This window comes from Lithobates pipiens, unplaced genomic scaffold, assembly GCF_037356315.1.
Source record: "Lithobates pipiens isolate NorthernLeopardFrog02 unplaced genomic scaffold, aLitPip1_a1.2 Scaffold_13, whole genome shotgun sequence".
Taxonomy (NCBI): Eukaryota; Metazoa; Chordata; class Amphibia; order Anura; family Ranidae; genus Lithobates; species Lithobates pipiens.
In genome coordinates, this window is record NW_027507718.1 from 305771482 (window position 1) to 305792673 (window position 21192).

Genomic DNA, 21192 nt, shown 5'->3' on the forward strand with positions numbered 1-21192 from the left:
CACATGACGGCCGTGTCCAATCACGGCCGTCATGTGATGTAAACAAACAGCCGGTTGCTAGGCAATCGGCTCTCCTCTCCTCACACGGAAGTCACCGCTGAGAAGAGGAGAGCAGAACGCTGCAGCCGGCTGATGATCAGTGAGTATGGGCTGCTTTTCACAGCTTTTTACTCACTGATCATCAGTGTAGTGTAAACACACAACACACCACACAGTGAAAACACAGTCCCCACATATGTCCCCAAAACACACATGTCCCCAAAACATACATGTCCCCAAATAATAAAAACACATGTCCCTAATAATAAAAACATGTCCCCCACATATGTCCCACTAAAATCACATGTCCCAATGATTATCTGCACACATATGTACGTGATCACCTGCACACATATGTACATGATCATTTGCGTACATATGTCCGTGATCACACAAACCAATTATTATACACTTAACGGAATTTTTTTTACCAAAAACATGTAGCAGAATACATTTTGGCTTAAATTTATGACAAAATTTGATTTTATTGGATTTCTTTTCAAATAGAAAAAAGAAAATATTGTTTTTTTCCCAAATTTCCGCTTTTTTTGCGCTTATATCGCAAAAAAAAAAAAACGGAGTCGTGAATAAATAACACCAAAATAAAGCTCTATTTGTGCGAACAAAATGATAACAATTTCATTTGGGTACAGTGTAGCATGACCGCGCAATTGTCACTGAAAGCGCTAGAGCGCTGAAAGCTGAAAATTGGGCTGGGAAGGAAGGGGGTGAAAGTGCCCTGTATTGAAGTGGTTAACTAACCTGCCTGACTAATCTAGCTCAATCTATCTCCTTCCACACACTATACACGGGCGCTATGTAAGCAGCCTTATATAGTGCGGGGCATGGACTTTGTCTCCCTGAACCATGATTGGCCAAAGGCACCCTGCCTTTGGCCAATTATAACTCTCGCAGCAGTGCCCGCTGTGATTGGCCAAAGCATGCAGGTCAGGTGCATCTTTTGGCCAATTATCAGATGTCAATGCACTGCAATCTCGCAGTGCATTATGGGGTGTTCTGCGGCACTCAAATTTTCCGCGAATGCCCTATATGTTTGGTTTGTTTGTGAGCAAACGAACACCCGATGTTCACACTTAAGATCATTACTAGAGAGGGAGCGTATATTCAGGGGAGCCAGAAAGTCTCTAAGTTTCTTCAACTGATAATTGACCTTACTCTGATATAAATCCCTATAAAAGGAACAGAAAGAATGTAAGATATCATTGTAATTATGAGACACCATTCCTTCAGGCATGAGGATAGAAGAAACAAAGTCAGTATCAGTCTGGGAGTTAGCAATCACTGCCCACATATGCCCAGTTCTTTCTCCCTCCTCAAAATATCTACACCTGGTGAAAAATTGTGCACAGTCAGCTTTATCCAAAGCCGTCCTTTAATATAATACTTGTATATCTTTCCATGAAGAATGGTTTGAAGGCATGTGATTCTGAGTATATTGGAGTTCTTTTTTTAAAAGCACTAATAGCTTGTATCAGTAGCCCTCTCAGGAAAGCCTTCATGGCATCCCACAACACACGGGATGTAGCAGACTGAGCATTATGTAAAAAACAAAATCAGGGGGGGCCCGACAAATAGAGTAACCCTGCGGTAGTACCAATAGCCAGAAGGCCTTAACACACCAATTAGGTTTTATTTTTTTTGAATAAAATTTTATTGAAAAAGAGAGTACATGACAGAATGATACAACCAGCAAGTACAAAATAATTTTTTGTAAAGTACAGGTTAGATAGATACCAAAATAAGTCACATATTGGTGCATGAGCATAAATACCATAAACAAGGAACTGAGATTACACCTATCCCTTTCAAACAGAAGGAGATGAGGAAGCTTCGACTGGATGGATCTGGTAGTAGTAAGGCACTATGCTAACCTCAGAGAGAACCAGGGTACAAAGCACAACTTAAATGAAAACTATGATAGAGGGGGGTGGAAGACAAAAAAAGGGGGGGGGGGGGGAAGGACCTAGGCTCGGTATGAAGGAGCGCAACTGGGGGAGGGGAGGGTCCTGCAGAAATCCAAACTGCCAGTAAGGTGGGGGAGTAGAACCCAGGAGTGAGGAGAGGGGGGGGGGGTCCAAAGTCTGCAGTCCTGTTGGTGGTAGTGATCATGTTGTAGAAAGGGTCGTGTTGTAGATAAAGGAGTGATCTTCAAGGTGAGCTCGTTCCCAAGGAGTGAGCTGCGATGCAATAAAAGAGTCACATCTGCTGTGGAAGCGCTGTTTGGCTTTCTTGTGAGCCAAATTAGTGTTGAGTTTGTCACGAAATAGAAGCTGCAGGAGACCTCTGCTGACTTGGGAGATGGAAGGTTTGGAAGTAGAAGTCCAGTTGGCTAGTATGGCCCTCCTAGCAAGCAGGAGGCATATCAAGGCCCATTCCTTGCCCATGGGGCTGAGAGTGGTTGACCAAAGGAGTAGTTTGGGATCCCAGTGCCCGAAGATAAGGAGAAGCGGGTCCTTAGGTAGCTTTAGCAGTGTAATCTGAAATATATATGCCAGGATTTGATCCCAGAAAGCGGAGATAAAAGTCCAAGTCCAGTAACGGTGAGAGAGGGCTTAGGTTGGTGGCACAAAGGGCACAATGAAGAAGAGGCTAAATGTGGTTGGGCGGATGGGAGGAAAGGGATATGTGCCCGATGAGCGATTTTCAGCTGGGTTTCCCTCCAAGATTCGTTTGGAACCAAGTTGTACACAGAGTTGAGGCCTTGAAGGATCTTGTCCACTATGTCATCGTCCGGGAAGCCTTTTGCCCAGTTGGATACTGAAGATGATTCCAGAGAAGGTGTCATTTTCGAAAGTAGAGGCTTGTAAATGTTGGACATTTTGTAGGAGTCTTTTTGTAGGAGTGTCTCAATGAATGATGATTTAAATCTCGTGGATTCATCTCTGCAGGTTTTTTGTAGAAAACTGAGACATTGTCCATAGTGGAAGGCAGATGCATTGGTGAGAGAGAATTTGTTGGCCAGGGAGCGTAAGGGTAATGCTCGACCAGATTCAAGATCACACAGGGAGGAGAAAGTAGTGAGACCCTTTTGTCGCCATGATTCATAGGGCTGGTGATCCAGTGCCGGGGTAAAATACGGATGACCCTGTATCGGTAGGAATTTTGATATGAAAGGGGATAGTCTGAGACTTTTACTCGCCTCCCTCCAGGCAATAGCGGTATCTCTTAGCAGAAGGTTGTGTTGAAGAGGCGGTGGTACAGATTTCCACTTACAGTGGAGAAGTGCTGTTAGGGGGTAGGGGTGAATCATTTCAGCCTCCAGCTGATAGTTAGAGCATCGGGACTTTTGGGTTATCCAGTCCAGGCCCACCCTCAAAAGACAAGCAAGGTTATACGTTCTGAGGTTTGGGAGGCTATTACCACCCTCGGTCCTGGGAAGATGGAGTTTTGAGAAGGCTATGTGTGGTCTCTTGTTTCGCCAGATGAATTTTGATATCGCAGAGTTCAAAGTTTTAGAATCTTTGTGTCTTATAAGTAAAGGTATCATCTGGAGGGGGTACAACAGGCGTGCGAAACTGACCATTTTCACCAAATGGCATCTTCCCAGGAGCGAGAGGGGCAGATCCATCCAGTTTTCTAATTCCTGGGTAATTTTGGCAAAGAGGGGGGGGGTAGTTCAGGTGATAGAGAGAAGAAGGGAGTTTCCCTATTTTAACTCCTAGGTATGTGATATGAGATTTTGCTATCGTGAAAATTGAGTTTTGAGCCCAAACTGGAGGTGGAAGGGGGCCTATAGGCAGTATCTCGCTCTTGGAGTAGTTTATACGTAATCCCGAACATTTTCTGAATTGGTCAAAAGTGCATTTGATCGTGGGCATGTCTGCGGATGGGTTGGCGGAGAAGATGAGGACATCATCTGCAAAAAGAGATGTCTTCAAATCCTGCTCCCCTATTTTTATGCCATGTATCGGGGCCACGATTGACAGATATCTGGAAAGTGGTTCCAGAGCTATATTAAAAAGGCGAGGGGATAGGGGGCAGCCCTGCCTCGTGTCTTTATGTAGACGAAATTCGTTTGAGAGGAGGCCGGCGGCTACCAATCTAGCTGCCGAAGAGGTGTACATGGAGCCTATTAGGTGGAGAAAGGGGCCAGAGAAGCCCATTCTACTCAAAACCATGGAAAGCCATTCGAAACTCACGTTGTCAAAAGCCTTTTCGGCATCAAGGGTAATAATGGCAAAGTCACCGTTTGGGTTGCATCTGGCATGTTCTAGCGCCATCATCACCTTTCTGATGTTAATCGTTGCCATTCTGCCCTTAACAAAGCCTGACTGGGCAGGATGTAACAGAAAAGGAATGATGTTGGCCAGTCTTGTGGCCACTATTTTGGAAAGAATTTTGACATCGAGGTTTAGAAGTGAGATGGGCCTGTATGAGCCGGGTTCTTGTGGATCCTTCCCCTTTTTTTCTAGTAGTTTAACTATTGGCTGGTTTCCCGTAGGTAAATAGGGGCCGCCGGACCACATGTGTTGGTAGACATCTTTAAGAGTGGGTGCTAGGAGTGGATTTAGGGATTTGTAAAATTCGCCTGTTAGGCCATCCGGGCCAGGGGCTTTAGAGGAGGCTAAGTTACAAATTGTGGAGGTTATTTCCGTAAGAGAGATGGGGGCGTTAAGGGAGTCTAGTTGGGAGGAGGATATTTGGGTTAGCTCCACTTTGTCCAGGAAGTCGCGCGCCGTGGGCTTGTGAATGGGGTCGTCCGCATACAGCGCAGAGTAGTAACGCAGCTTAGCTGAATTTATACCTTTTTGTGTGGTCGTTACAGTGCCGTCAGGTTCACGGATAGAGGGGATGATAGTTGGGCGGTAGGGTCCCTTGCATAGTCTGGCGAGAAGCTTGCCCGCCTTGTTCCCAAATTCATGGAGCGTGGCATCAAGGTATGCTCTCTTGGTAGATTCCAGGGTGTCGGCCCAGGTGTCAAAAGACTGTTTGGCTATTTGCCAAGCAGTCCGGTTTTCAGGGGAGTCACGGGCATAGAGTGCTCGTTGTGCATGGTGAAGTCTGGAACTGGAGGTGTTGTAGTTAAGGTGGGCGTTTTTTTTGAAGGACGATGGATAGGAAATGATGCGACCCCTGAGGAAAGCTTTACCCGCATCCCAAAACAGATTTGGGTATCGGTGTGTGTCGCATTCGTTTGCGTATAAATTTGCCACTCTTTTGTACTGTAAGTTTGGAAATCAGCTTTGTGTTGGAGGTAGGATGGGAAACACCAGATTTTGGGATTAGGGTGAATGTCAGGAGTCTCTGGGTGCATGGTCAGAAATAGCTATATCATGGATATCCGCTCCCGGGATCAGGGGGAGTAAATCATTAGAGCAGAATAAATAATCAATCCTGGTGAAGACGTTGTGTGGGTGTGAGTAGAAAGAGAATTCTCGATTGGTCGGGTGGTGTAGCCACCATACGTCATGGAGGCAAAGGGATTCCATCGTTGCTGCTAGGAACGTGACGTTGGTGGGGGTTGAAAGTGGGATGGGGCGCGACAGCGAGGATTTGTCATCCAGCGGGTGAATCATAGAGTTAAAGTCACCCCCAACGATCTGGGGAAGGTGGGGATAGCGTAGGAACCAAGAGGTTAGTGTGCTGAAGAATTGCTTTGTGGGGTTGTTAGGGGCATAAACATTTGATATTACTAGCTCTTTTGTCCCTATGTGGACACGAAAGGAGATAAGTTTGCCCTGGCAATCTGCATCAGTAGATAGGATTTTACAGGGAAGGTGCTTGTGTATGAGGATAAGTACTCCTGCTTTACGGCCAAAGGCCTCGGAGCCAACCACTGTGCCCACCCAGAGTTTCCTTATCCGATCAAAGTCGGGTGAGGAAAGGTGGGTCTCCTGAAGCAAAGCTATATCAGCCTTAAGCCGTTTAAGATGGCGAAGGACCTTCATTCTCTTGGATGGGGAACGAAGCCCCTACACATTCCACGAGACTATTCGCAGCATGGTGGGATTTCAATGGGGATATGTGTTGTGTGTAGTAGGACCATTAGGTTGCGGGGACCTGAGTAAGGTAAATATGTAGATGCTACACTGGAATAGGCCAGGTGGGCCCTTGGTAGGGGGGTAGCGGATGTTGTCAAAGCGAAAGCGGACGTAGTGGGGAACGGGAGAGAGTGAGGGGGGGGGGGGAAGGATGGGTATGGGTGCCAAGGGCAAATTAGAAAGAAATATACATAAACATTAGCCAACTTCACTTTTTTCCGCATGGGAATCACTGTGAGGACCAGCTCCCATAACCAGCCCCGTGTCTGATGTGTAGATTTCCGCCCTTCGGAGAGGGGATAGGGTATGACATCAGTTCAGGCGGGGGATCAGAGCGTGTAAAGAGGTCTGCTCAGAGATACCTAGGGGAAGAGCAAGTGCGTTCAGGCAAGAAGAACCATACATTCAAAATCATTGAACACATAAAGCATTGTTAGATAATGTACCAAGAAAACAACAAAAAAAAACAAAGAAGAACCAGGATGCAGGTAGGAACAACCCAATAGCCTTTCTACCTATGACGGATACTACCTGAGAGGTGTGGACGGCCCAGGAGGGAGAGTCCAAGGTCAGTTAACCTTGCCCAGGTAGGAAGGGTAGCCTGGCAGAGTCACAAAAAAGTTGAGATAATTAGATGAGACAAACGGGCATCGTAGCCCATCAATGTGCGGTTAGGCCATGTTGTGCTGGACCCGATGCCCTGAATCGCTTGGGAGAGTCTTTCCGCGGGCTCCTTTGATCCAGGGCTCGGTTGACTGGGGCCGCTTTGGGTGTGGGGCTGAGGTGAGAACCCGAGCATATTGATTTCAAGAAGGAAGATGCCTCCTCTAGATCTTGAAAGGAAAGTTGCTCGCCGTTGGGTGCTTTGATCCGCAGAATAGCCGGGAATGCCAAGGTGAACTTTAGTTGTCGCTGGTGGAGTTCTGCGCAAATGTGTTGAAAGGCCTTACGTTTCTTGGAGACGTCCACCGAGTAGTCGGCAAAGATCAAAATTTTGATTCCGTCAATCTGCAGGGATCTGGACTGTCGGTATTGCTGTAATATGGCAGCCTTATCCGAGTAATTGAGGTATTTAGCGATTATCGGGCATGGAGATTTGCGTTCAGAGTTGAAGGATCCCACACGGTGTGCTCGTTCCACGGTGAATGGGCCCCCCAGACCCAGTGTTTCAGGGATGCGACGGGCACAGAGCTCTGACAAAGCAGACTGGTGAAGCGATTCGGGGATTCCTACAAATCGCAGGTTGCTTCTCCTGGACCTATTTTCGAGGTCATCGAGCTTTTTCAGTACATATTTATTCATTCTGTCTTGGGCTTGTTCCAGAGACTGTGTCTGGTAGAGTTCTTTCTCAAGAGTTGAGATGCGGTGTTCGGCCTCATTTAATCTGGAGGTATGTTCCCCTAGCTGAGCTTGGATCTTTTGCATGCCTGAGCTGACAGCTTTCTCCACTGAGGCAGCAATCATAGGGGAGAGGAGAGCAGCTACAGCCTGGGCCAGGATTTTAGTGTGGTAGTCCTGCAATGGTGGAGGTATTAGAGGCTGCTGGATAAATGGAGCTGGTGCAGGGCCAGATAGTGGTGGAGGGGCATGGGGCTGCTGCGATAGCGTGTCCCTTAGATTAGACTGTGTTGCTGGCTGTTCGCCTACCTCCATTGCAGGCGCCGTTTCCGCTGGTTGGGCCGCGCAGGCCGGAGCTGTGTAGGCCAAAGCCGGGGCCTCGATTTGCGGCTGGGCCGGCCGCGCGGTGGCGGCCGAGTACGATCGTGGCCCGGATTTTTCTACAAACCGGTCCATCTCGTGACCGGAGTCGTGGAGAAGGCAGCTGGAGGTATTTTGGGTGAAAACGCTGATTTTACAGGCCGTTTTGGAGGGCGGTTTTGAGGGAGCTGTGAGGAGAGACAGCTACTCCATGCGGCGCCGGAACCGGAAGTTCCAATTAGGTTTAAGATGTAGTTTCATTTGAGTCAATAATATTGGAGAGTGATCTGAAATACTCCTTGATAAATATTGCATATTCGATATTGTTGGGAGCAGAGAATCTGTGCCCAAGGTTAAATCAATCCTGCATAAGGATTTATAGGTGGTAGAGCAGCACGTATAGATGTGAGTCGTAGGGCTAAGGAGCCACCACACATCATTTAATCCCAATTCTTATAGCTTCCTGAAAAAAGGAAGTTTCTGATCTGGGGCCCGCAGGGTGACGATGCATGCCCGGGTTACACAAACTATTAAAGTCCCCCATTATCAATAAAGGAAAACCAGGATGTTCTGCCAGAAATAAATCAATAAGATGTATCTACCATGAGGATCTACCAATGCATGCCTGCAGGAAAACTGAATCTTAGAGGATATCAATACGGTGGTGCCTCTAGCAAATGCAGAGTATAAGGATGGATATTGAATAGGGTAAGCCCTATTCTGTAACAGAAAAATAGTATCCTGACTGAGATTAGTTTCCTGCAAGCAGGCAATTGACGAGTTATGCTGTATCAAGGCAGAAACAAAAAAAAAATTGCCTTTTTTTAGTTGGAGTCCTCTCACATTCCAGGACATTAGCACAAGTTCATTAGCCATTATTAAACAGTGAAATATAAATAGTAGATAAATAAATAAATCATGTGCTACGCTATCCCCTTAATGATCTGCTGAACCTGCAGCAAAAACCTAAAAAGCAAATTTGTTAATTAATGTGCCTATACATCAAAACCAAAAATATAATAATAATATATAAGCGACTAAAGTCGTCATTCAGCTTACAACATCATATAGCGTGAATATACACAGATTTCTTAAAATAGAAATATTAATAAAAAAGTGATCCATAAAGTGCTCAAGTACATATAGGTCCATGATACTCTGACCACCCAGGATCAGTTTTCAGTGTCCTTATTATAGTAATAGCGTGTGACCTTGCAATTAAGTTTGGTCAATAAACGCTTTTGAATCATCAAAACGGATTCCAGGTCAGGTTGCAAGGTCCAAACACTGCTCAAAGATGTAGCCTCCTCACATATAAATATCAAAAATAAACTTCCATAGTGTGATACCATTTTAAAAGATTGTATTTACTGCAAACCAAGCCCTATTATAGGGTATTCACATGGGTCTGGGGCACCGCTTTATAGCATGTCTTAATAGCATCAAGCCATGGATGAGATTGTGTGCTCCTACTCCATAAGGTAGACCAGCTACTTCCTGCCCCATCCAGTCCCCACCCCTACGTGTGTCGATACAAGGGAAATATTGTATCTTCATCAGGGGGATGCTAATTGGACAGTGGTGCTGTCTGTTAAATACCTGGCCATCGGCCATTTTCTTGTAGTTTAAAACATGAGATTTTCCACTGGCCATTTTCTTGTGGTTTATTACATAGACATGTCCTTTGCTTTCCAAAAAACAAAGTCCATAAAATAACGCTTGAACTCTAGATGGCGATATGGAGCGAATGCACAATCCTATCCATAGATCAGCACATGCAAAACATAACATTTAACAATAAATCATATCCCCTGATGAAGTCATGTGACCCGTGATGAACACGCGTCAGGACACAGCAACCAGGAAGTGACGTAGACCGAGCCTGCAGCTCGTTTATACACTGCTTGTACAGACTGTTTGTTTGTGAGTATTTTTAAACTGTTTTAATAACAATAAACCTGTTGAAGCACCTTACACTATGGAGTATTCTTCCTCCATCTCTGCTTAAACCCATGTATATGCCATACCACTGAGGAACCCTGACTGCAATACCACAGAGGAACCCCCCTAAAGGGACCATACCATTGGTCAGGACCTGGGCACCCCACACTAAAGGGAAAATTCCGCTAAAGAATCCCAAAAAGCTCTCTCTCTGGAACTGGAGGTGTTGTAGTTAAGGTGGGCGTTTTTTTTGAAGGAAGATGGATAGGAAATGATGCGACCCCTGAGTAAAGCTTTACCCGCATCCCAAAACAGATTTGGGTATCGGTGTGTGTCACATTCGTTTGCGTATAAATTTGCCAACTCTTTTGTACTGTAAGTTTGGAAATCAGCATTGTGTTGGAGGTAGGATGGGAAACACCAGATTTTGGGATTAGGGTGCATGTCAGGAGTCTCTAGAGTCGCAGAGATGGGTGCATGGTCAGAAATAGCTATATCATGGATATCCGCTCCCGGGATCAGGGGGAGTAAATCATTAGAGCAGAATAAATAATCAATCCTGGTGAAGACGATGTGTGGGTGTGAGTAGAAAGAGAATTCTCGATCGGTCGGGTGGTGTAGCCACCATACGTCATGGAGGCAAAGGGATTCCATCGTTGCTGCTAGGAACGTGACGTTGGTGGGGGTTGAAAGTGGGATGGGGCGCGACAGCGAGGATTTGTCATCCTAGAGTTAAAGTCACCCCCAACGATCTGGGGAAGGTGGGGATAGCGTAGGAACCAAGAGGTTAGTGTGCTGAAGAATTGCTTTGTGGGGTTGTTAGGGGCATAAACATTTGATATTACTAGCTCTTTTGTCCCTATGTGGACACGAAAGGAGATAAGTTTGCCCTGGCAATCTGCATCAGTAGATAGGATTTTACAGGGAAGGTGCTTGTGTATGAGGATAAGTACTCCTGCTTTACGGCCAAAGGCCTCGGAGCCAACCACTGTGCCCACCCAGAGTTTCCTTATCCGATCAAAGTCGGGTGAGGAAAGGTGGGTCTCCTGAAGCAAAGCTATATCAGCCTTAAGCCGTTTAAGATGGCGAAGGACCTTCATTCTCTTGGATGGGGAACGAAGCCCCTACACATTCCACGAGACTATTCGCAGCATGGTGGGATTTCAATGGGGATATGTGTTGTGTGTAGTAGGACCATTAGGTTGCGGGGACCTGAGTAAGGTAAATATGTAGATGCTACACTGGAATAGGCCAGGTGGGCCCTTGGTAGGGGGGTAGCGGATGTTGTCAAAGCGAAAGCGGACGTAGTGGGGAACGGGAGAGAGTGAGGGGGGGGGGAAGGATGGGTATGGGTGCCAAGGGCAAATTAGAAAGAAATATACATAAACATTAGCCAACTTCACTTTTTTCCGCATGGGAATCACTGTGAGGACCAGCTCCCATAACCAGCCCCGTGTCTGATGTGTAGATTTCCGCCCTTCGGAGAGGGGATAGGGTATGACATCAGTTCAGGCGGGGGATCAGAGCGTGTAAAGAGGTCTGCTCAGAGATACCTAGGGGAAGAGCAAGTGCGTTCAGGCAAGAAGAACCATACATTCAAAATCATTGAACACATAAAGCATTGTTAGATAATGTACCAAGAAAACAACAAAAAAAAACAAAGAAGAACCGGGATGCAGGTAGGAACAACCCAATAGCCTTTCTACCCATGATGGATACTACCTGAGAGGTGTGGACGGCCCAGGAGGGAGAGTCCAAGGTCAGTTAACCTTGCCCAGGTAGGAAGGGTAGCCTGGCAGAGTCACAAAAAAGTTGAGATAATTAGATGAGACAAACGGGCATCGTAGCCCATCAATGTGCGGTTAGGCCATGTTGTGCTGGACCCGATGCCCTGAATCGCTTGGGAGAGTCTTTCCGCGGGCTCCTTTGATCCAGGGCTCGGTTGACTGGGGCCGCTTTGGGTGTGGGGCTGAGGTGAGAACCCGAGCATATTGATTTCAAGAAGGAAGATGCCTCCTCTAGATCTTGAAAGGAAAGTTGCTCGCCGTTGGGTGCTTTGATCCGCAGAATAGCCGGGAATGCCAAGGTGAACTTTAGTTGTCGCTGGTGGAGTTCTGCGCAAATGTGTTGAAAGGCCTTACGTTTCTTGGAGACGTCCACCGAGTAGTCGGCAAAGATCAAAATTTTGATTCCGTCAATCTGCAGGGATCTGGACTGTCGGTATTGCTGTAATATGGCAGCCTTATCCGAGTAATTGAGGTATTTAGCGATTATCGGGCGTGGAGATTTGCGTTCAGAGTTGAAGGATCCCACACGGTGTGCACGTTCCACGGTGAATGGGCCCCCCAGACCCAGTGTTTCAGGGATGCGACGGGCACAGAGCTCTGACAAAGCAGACTGGTGAAGCGATTCGGGGATTCCTACAAATCGCAGGTTGCTTCTCCTGGACCTATTTTCGAGGTCATCGAGCTTTTTCAGTACATATTTATTCGTTCTGTCTTGGGCTTGTTCCAGAGACTGTGTCTGGTAGAGTTCTTTCTCAAGAGTTGAGATGCGGTGTTCGGCCTCATTTAATCTGGAGGTATGTTCCCCTAGCTGAGCTTGGATCTTTTGCATGCCTGAGCTGACAGCTTTCTCCACTGAGGCAGCAATCATAGGGGAGAGGAGAGCAGCTACAGCCTGGGCCAGGATTTTAGTGTGGTAGTCCTGCAATGGTGGAGGTATTAGAGGCTGCTGGATAAATGGAGCTGGTGCAGGGCCAGATAGTGGTGGAGGGGCATGGGGCTGCTGCGATAGCGTGTCCCTTAGATTAGACTGTGTTGCTGGCTGTTCGCCTACCTCCATTGCAGGCGCCGTTTCCGCTGGTTGGGCCGCGCAGGCCGGAGCTGTGTAGGCCAAAGCCGGGGCCTCGATTTGCGGCTGGGCCGGCCGCGCGGTGGCGGCCGAGTACGATCGTGGCCCGGATTTTTCTACAAACTGGTCCATCTCGTGACCGGAGTCGTGGAGAAGGCAGCTGGAGGTATTTTGGGCGAAAACGCTGATTTTACAGGCCGTTTTGGAGGGCGGTTTTGAGGGAGCTGTGAGGAGAGACAGCTACTCCATGCGGCGCCAGAACCGGAAGTTCCAATTAGGTTTAAGATGTAGTTTCATTTGAGTCAATAATATTGGAGAGTGATCTGAAATACTCCTTGATAAATATTGCATATTCAATATTGTTGGGAGCAGAGAATCTGTGCCCAAGGTTAAATCAATCCTGCATAAGGATTTATAGGTGGTAGAGCAGCACGTATAGATGTGAGTCGTAGGGCTAAGGAGCCACCACACATCATTTAATCCCAATTCTTATAGCTTCCTGAAAAAAGGAAGTTTCTGATCTGGGGCCCGCAGGGTGACGATGCATGCCCGGGTTACACAAACTATTAAAGTCCCCCATTATCAATAAAGGAAAACCAGGATGTTCTGCCAGAAATAAATCAATAAGATGTATCTACCATGAGGATCTACCAATGCATGCCTGCAGGAAAACTGAATCTTAGAGGATATCAATACGGTGGTGCCTCTAGCAAATGCAGAGTATAAGGATGGATATTGAATAGGGTAAGCCCTATTCTGTAACAGAAAAATAGTATCCTGACTGAGATTAGTTTCCTGCAAGCAGGCAATTGACGAGTTATGCTGTATCAAGGCAGAAACAAAAAAAAATTGCCTTTTTTTAGTTGGAGTCCTCTCACATTCCAGGACATTAGCACAAGTTCATTAGCCATTATTAAACAGTGAAATATAAATAGTAGATAAATAAATAAATCATGTGCTACGCTATCCCCTTAATGATCTGCTGAACCTGCAGCAAAAACCTAAAAAGCAAATTTGTTAATTAATGTGCCTATACATCAAAACCAAAAATATAATAATAATATATAAGCGACTAAAGTCGTCATTCAGCTTACAACATCATATAGCGTGAATATACACAGATTTCTTAAAATAGAAATATTAATAAAAAAGTGATCCATAAAGTGCTCAAGTGCATATAGGTCCATGATACTCTGACCACCCAGGATCAGTTTTCAGTGTCCTTATTATAGTAATAGCGTGTGACCTTGCAATTAAGTTTGGTCAATAAACGCTTTTGAATCATCAAAACGGATTCCAGGTCAGGTTGCAAGGTCCAAACACTGCTCAAAGATGTAGCCTCCTCACATATAAATATCAAAAATAAACTTCCATAGTGTGATACCATTTTAAAAGATTGTATTTACTGCAAACAAAGCCCTATTATAGGGTATTCACATGGGTCTGGGGCACCACTTTATAGCATGTCTTAATAGCATCAAGCCATGGATGAGATTGTGTGCTCCTACTCCATAAGGTAGACCAGCTACTTCCTGCCCCATCCAGTCCCCACCCCTACGTGTGTCGATACAAGGGAAATATTGTATCTTCATCAGGGGGATGCTAATTGGACAGTGGTGCTGTCTGTTAAATACCTGGCCATCGGCCATTTTCTTGTAGTTTAAAACATGAGATTTTCCACTGGCCATTTTCTTGTGGTTTATTACATAGACATGTCCTTTGCTTTCCAAAAAACAAAGTCCATAAAATAACGCTTGAACCCTAGATGGCGATATGGAGCGAATGCACAATCCTATCCATAGATCAGCACATGCAAAACATAACATTTAACAATAAATCATATCCCCTGATGAAGTCATGTGACCCGTGATGAACACGCGTCAGGACACAGCAACCAGGAAGTGACGTAGACCGAGCCTGCAGCTCGTTTATACACTGCTTGTACAGACTGTTTGTTTGTGAGTATTTTTAAACTGTTTTAATAACAATAAACCTGTTGAAGCACCTTACACTATGGAGTATTCTTCCTCCATCTCTGCTTAAACCCATGTATATGCCATACCACTGAGGAACCCTGACTGCAATACCACAGAGGAACCCCCCTAAAGGGACCATACCATTGGTCAGGACCTGGGCACCCCACACTAAAGGGAAAATTCCGCTAAAGAATCCCAAAAAGCTCTCTATATATACGCTGTTACCTTACAGCGGTAAGGTAAGGGGACATCCATTACTGGTATATACGGGACCACCAAGGCCATATCCCCTTTCACCAGCACCACTGCCCTTCCCATTGCAACAGCTCCACGTCGTATATCTTGTTGAAGAAGTCACATCCTATGCGATTTTGAGAATAATCGCAGCACTTTGCACTGAAAACTGACTTTTTGTCTGATACACTTATATTTTTTGTCACTTAATTATTATTTATGTTTGAAGGTTTGCTTATGTGCACCACAGCAGAACACCTGCACTTTATGCGATTTTAGGATTGCAACACGCTGCACTTTTGAATGTTATATTGTGTTTTTTTCTTCTTTTTTCTTGTTTTTATTATTTCACGGTTTTATGTTGTAGATTTTACACTAATAGCAACGAACATTATTGTTTTATCAGCCACAGTGGCACATTGGAATATTTGCACTTTTATGCGACTATAGGATCGCAACACGTTGCACTTTGGATTTTATATGAATTTTCACTATTTTATGTATTTATGTTGTGGACTATTAGTAGAAATGAGTGTTGCTGTTTAAACTAGTCACATAGACATACCCAGACCTGTATTGTTTACTGGATATCCCCCCATTGTGAATTTTATATACTGCTTTTACCAATAGATATATCCTCCTTGTGTACAGCGCACCACTACCTTTCTTACTCAATAAATCATATACAATAAAATCATAAAAATCCCATAATGAGAAGCTGCTAAAATATCCCTAATTTTAATATCAAGCCAATATAAAATCTGAGAGGAATCCAAAGATTCTGCTTAACTTGATTAAAATAAACATATGTGCACACCTCTAGGTGTATACAATAATGCACACTAATCAAACCCTATGTTGTATATGATAAAAGTCCATTATTGAAATGCTTTTGGTCACCCACCTCCATACATATGACCAACTACCATATCATAAAAAGGGCAGTAAAACATGTAATAAAAAGGGGCAGTAAAAACATGGCTTTAACCCCTAATTGTCGCTAATACCTCACCTATAAATAACCATCACTTGGAATCAGAAGCACTAATAATCCTCTAAACCCATATCAGTCAAAACCACTTATCAAAAAGTATTATTTTAAAATAAACAATAAAAATAAATATAAAATAAAAATGAAAATAAAAATACTAAATTATGTGATTTTTTTTTATTTAATAATTGCTAAGGAAACATTTCAAATCAAATTCCTTGTTTAACTGCCCTGGTGAAGGAGAGCCTAATTGGTGTATCCAACATGATTTCCTCTTGCTTTTTTCTCTGACAAAATTGCAATCCCTCCAATGATGCTTAGGAGACTCAATAACCCAAAATTGCACCCCCTCTGTCTTTTTTTGATGTTTGTCCCTAAAGTGGATAGACAAATAATGCTTATCATCTCCCTTTCTAATGTTTCTCACATGTTCCTCAATTCTTGTTTTCAGTGTCCTCTTGTTTCTGCCAACATATAATAGATTGCAGGGGAATTTAATTGCGTACACCACGCCTATAGTGTCTCATGAAATTAAGTCCCTAATTACATGTGAGCAGTTAGTACAGGGATTTATGAAAGACGTCAGTTTTCTAATATTCCCTTGGACCCTTACACAACTGTAACATCTACCGCATCTGAAAAATCCCTTCATGTCCCAAAACATAAATGGCTTAACTGGAGGCGGTTCCACTACATTGTGCACCAGCTTATCTCTTAAATTAGGGGCTCGCTTGTAAACTATTTTGGGTCGGGCAGGTAGACTGCCACTCAGGTGGATATCTTATTTTAAAATTTCCCAATACCTCTTAACAATTTGTTCAACTTCTTTTTTTGTACATTATTATCAAGGACAATAGGTACCTATATCAGCATTCTGTGTTAAGCTCTGATCTTTATCCCTTAAAAGACTCTCCCTATCCAGGTTCCCAACATTTTCTTTTTCATTTTTCAAAATTGCAGTCCTATATCTTTTACCCCTAAACATTCCACTCAGTTTTTCCGCTTGTATTTCATAATCTGCATACTTTGTACAGTTTTTTTCTAATCTGCATAAACTGCCCTCTTGGAATATAAACAGTAGTTAGGGATGTGCATGTATTTTCAGAATAAAGACAAAGATTTCCAAAAGCCATTGCTCAATAAATTCCGTGAGGTTTCTCCCCTCCGTGCACTCCGGGAGGCCAAGTATCTGTACATTGTTCCTACGGAGTCTGTTTTCAAGGTCATCTATATGGTTCAATTGGACCCCCACTGCCTTGAGGTGGTGCTGCTGTCAGGATCAGTGTTATTGCTTGGATCACCTGCTGGTGTAACTATTTCTTTCAGCATCAAAGGGTGCAGTTCTGGTGGCCACCAGCGGATGTCTCCCAGCAGATGGAGGTTCTAATGATCAATCTGCACCTGATGTGGAACTGCTGGGAGTATATAAGCCCGCCCTTCACTGAGGCTCATGGCTTCAGAATTCTGTTATGGGAGAGATGACTTACACAGGCATCCCGCACAGAGTAAACAGATCAATGGGCTGCACTAAAGGAATCAGGCACAAAGGTAAGTGGAATTATATATATATATGTGTATTAAAGAAAAAGACACACGTGCAAACCAAACACAGCAAACCATGAACAAGTAAGAATGCAATTAATACACAGCAACCCCAAACACCTAATCTAACTAATTAACTATATATACACAAGGGAAGGGAACACATATGCAACAACAGGGTAGATATGAGAGACAAGGGGAACAGGAGGCCAGATGGAGGAAGCAGAAGCAAGGGGGAGCCGGACACAGGAATCAGGGGCCAAGTCACATGAACCGGGTACAGGAAACAGAGTCCAGGACTGGGCAGGAAGCGGATCAGGAATGGGTTTCAGGCAATGGATCAGATCAGGCAGGGACAAGGCTTGCAGGGAGGAATTCTGAAGCCCTGAGCCTGCCCAGTGAAGGGCGGGCTTATATATTCCCAGCAGTTCCACATCAGGTGCAGCTTGATCATTAGAACGTCCATCTGCTGGGAGACACCCGCTGGTGGCCACCAGAACTGCACCCTTTGATGCTGAAAGAAATAGTTACACCAGCAGGTGATCCAAGCAATAACACTGATCAGGGCAGCTGCACAGGGGTTAATTCATCCTTAATATTACTGACACAGCTCTCTAAAGCAGATGTGTGCTCCGCCACATTCGGCATGTCATGCATATAATAGTGACCTCCTCACATAGGTATTGGAATTGATTAGACAGGGTAGACAAAGTAGTATTACATGTCATGGAAAAACATCTTTTGGTGTCAGCTTTCCCATCTGAGCAGGCTGTATGGGCTCAGTGGTAGCAGGCCGGGCTCCCTCCTCCACCTCACTCTCACTCTCCCAGTCTGTGTGTCCATCTCTCCCCTGTACCTCTGTGTGAGCAGAAGCCGAAGTTTGCATTAGTATTTCAGGCTTCTCCAGGGCAGATGCTAGTGAGCGGCACAATGCAGGAAGATCTGTGGCTGGATTTCAGGTGAATCGCTGTAACTTCTCCACTTCTCCTCTTTTTCTGTCCTTGGACTGTGAGCATTAAGGGAGTGCGCCTGGTGTCTTCTTGGGAGCTCAGGCCCACGGCCATTCCATCCTCCTTGTTCCATCTTGTCAGAGCTCTTGTGACTGGTCCCGGCTTCAGAGTAAGCCCCGGTAATGATCTGCCGGCAGAGATTGTTTACAGGAGCCAAGCAGGTCCCAGAGAGAGATGTTCCAGCTGATATTAGGCTAGTAGTCGGCGGGAGCAGAGAGAGACACATCTGCTCATATGAGAAGCCTGGCCATGCCCCCTATTTAGTTGTCTTGATTTGTTTTGGTTGCCTGAAAATGCTTGTTAAGTGAGAGGGAGCAAAAAAAACACATTATGTACATCTCTCAAAACATGCACATTTCCCTATGTTTTTCTTTTTAAAAAACGCTACTACAGAAAAATACTAATTTGATCTGCCAGAAATCAAGTGAACTCCTACAAAGTGTAATTGCCTATAAATAAATATAAAGTATAAAATGTGCATTCATGCTGGAAAACATATTGCATCAAAAATTCTTCTCATAAGGTAACCACAGTAACATTCAAAGCCTGTAACCATCTATTTGGACCAGTTCAACAAAAAGTGACCAATTAGTTCCATTCTATATGAATATACAATTTTGTAATCCACATTTATAAAGCCATATACAAAGCTGTGACTTTGATTTGAAGTCCAATACAGAATTCACCCAAGCATCTAATTCTATATTTAAATCTACTGGAATGCGGGCTGGTATGAACCATCCATAAGTGATAATACCCATTTGCTCTCCATCACTACATCTAATTATGTGTAATAAAACCAGATTTACAGTGTATGAAGGATGACATGAAACCAATAAGGATCTATAGTTCAAAAACAGAAGTCACTTACATAAAGTTGTGAAAATGTATTTTTTCCATTACAATTTCAAATACGTATTCATTGAACAGATTTATACTGATTTAGGGCATGTTTACACGTGCACTACCCTCTGAAAAAAGATTAGCTGTAGATATCATTCATGACTGGAGGCTGGGAGGTGATTTAATGCCTCCCTACCACCTGTTTTAATCCTGTAAAGCCTGTACCACCACAACGCAACTGTGTGCATTGCAGGCATTTGACTTAAATGGGTCAATTTTTGCAATGCTACTGCGTGCCGTACACATCAGAGTGCATGATTTTTGTCCCACCCGTGATGATTTTGCATGTGTACAATCCCCTCCGACCACTGTGTTAGATAAAGGGAGGCAGTGAAACTGCAGTTCAACCAGCTGTTTTTACAGCCCCCTCAATCACAAGTGTAAACTAGACCTTATTGACCAGTGCGGAAAATGCTGCAGATGTATTCACCTGAACTGCTGATATACTGTACAAAAAAAAGTAAAGTAATAACTGGGTATTCAAAACAATTTTACACTGGATGCATTCATTTGTGGAGATGTGTAATTGGTCATCGCCAGAGTGTTTCTCACTCTACAGAAAGACTTAGCAGTACCAGTATGCCAGTAATATTCAGAAAAAGCTGTAGCGTTCCCATTTAATCACCATATTTAGATGCAGGCACAGGTCCCCATAACATAATTTCCAGCAACTGCCTGGGTTCCTGGACACTCCCAAGAACAATAAGTTCCTCAACTTCCTTCCCTCAGAAGCTCGGAGAGGTCACATCTGTTAAGGCAGGTGATCTGCAGGCAGGTAAGCAGCCCTCCACTTTTAGAACCGGTATACGAGCAGCTGAGATAAAACCTAATAGCATGCCGCTTGTCCAAAAGATCCAGCCACTGGTTGAAGCACCTCCCCAATTGCAATCAAACTATTCCAGTTCCAGTTGGATGGTGCTTCGTCCTTGGTTCTTGGATCCTTCCAGCTGTTCATCATTGTTATCAGCGCTACTATGAGATGGATGCTGAGGATAGTTGCAAGTACAGACTTTCAACTGTTATAGAGACTGTACTTTGCAGCCACATATTACTCTGATTGAACCAGAGACAATACGGTGAAGAGTCCATGTTTGTTCAGCTTTTTTAATGTGGAACTAAACTTTTTCAATCAATATTAACTATTTTATCTATATGCTGCTAGCATTAGTGAAGAGACAGGAAGGTATATTATATTTTCTTTATATATTATATTTTATTATTTTAACCATTCTTTACTTGCTTCCTGGTTTCTGGCCTAGGCCAAAATGATGTCATACATCACGTGAGTCTTCATCTGCATGTTGTCTTTCATCTGGAGAAGGGGAAGAGGAGCTTTCTCAGCTAAGCACACCCTCCCTCCTGCAAGCCTCACCTAAGGACAGATGGATTCCAGGAAGTAAATGCTACATACATCATCTGCCCTTATGCTAGAAATGCTAGGAGTGTGTTTTCAAAAATGATTTCTCAACAAAATAAATCATGTAAAGATGGATGTATGGGTGAGCTTGCTTTGAATATTACAAATGAATTACAGTATATAGTGTTTTCAGTTTGCAGTGTTCAGATACAGTTTAGATTTTATTTAATCTGTGTTATATTGTTCTGCAGTGTATGCATATTTTTTGCAATCTTGAACCTTTTTTGACTTATTGCTTCTAGAAGCCCTGAGGGGCATGCGCGGGCGCTCTGTGATAGCTTTGAGCCTGTTTAGTAAATTGCAAGTCAAAGTAACTCTCTGTCTGATCATTAGACCAATTACCTATTCTGTTAAAAAGACAATATTCAGGAATAAGTTGCCTGGCTTTTAATGAACTTATAGGAAAACAATGCAGGAAAGAGGGCCAGCAGTGATAAAACACTGCTCCGTTAGGAACAATGTAACGCTTTATAAATATGTTAATTAAGGAGCTGAACTCTAGAAGATATGCCCAATGGCCAGCAGAGGACAACATTCTTGTTACTAGTATTACCTCCCTGCTACTGATCTTTCCCCACTACAGACT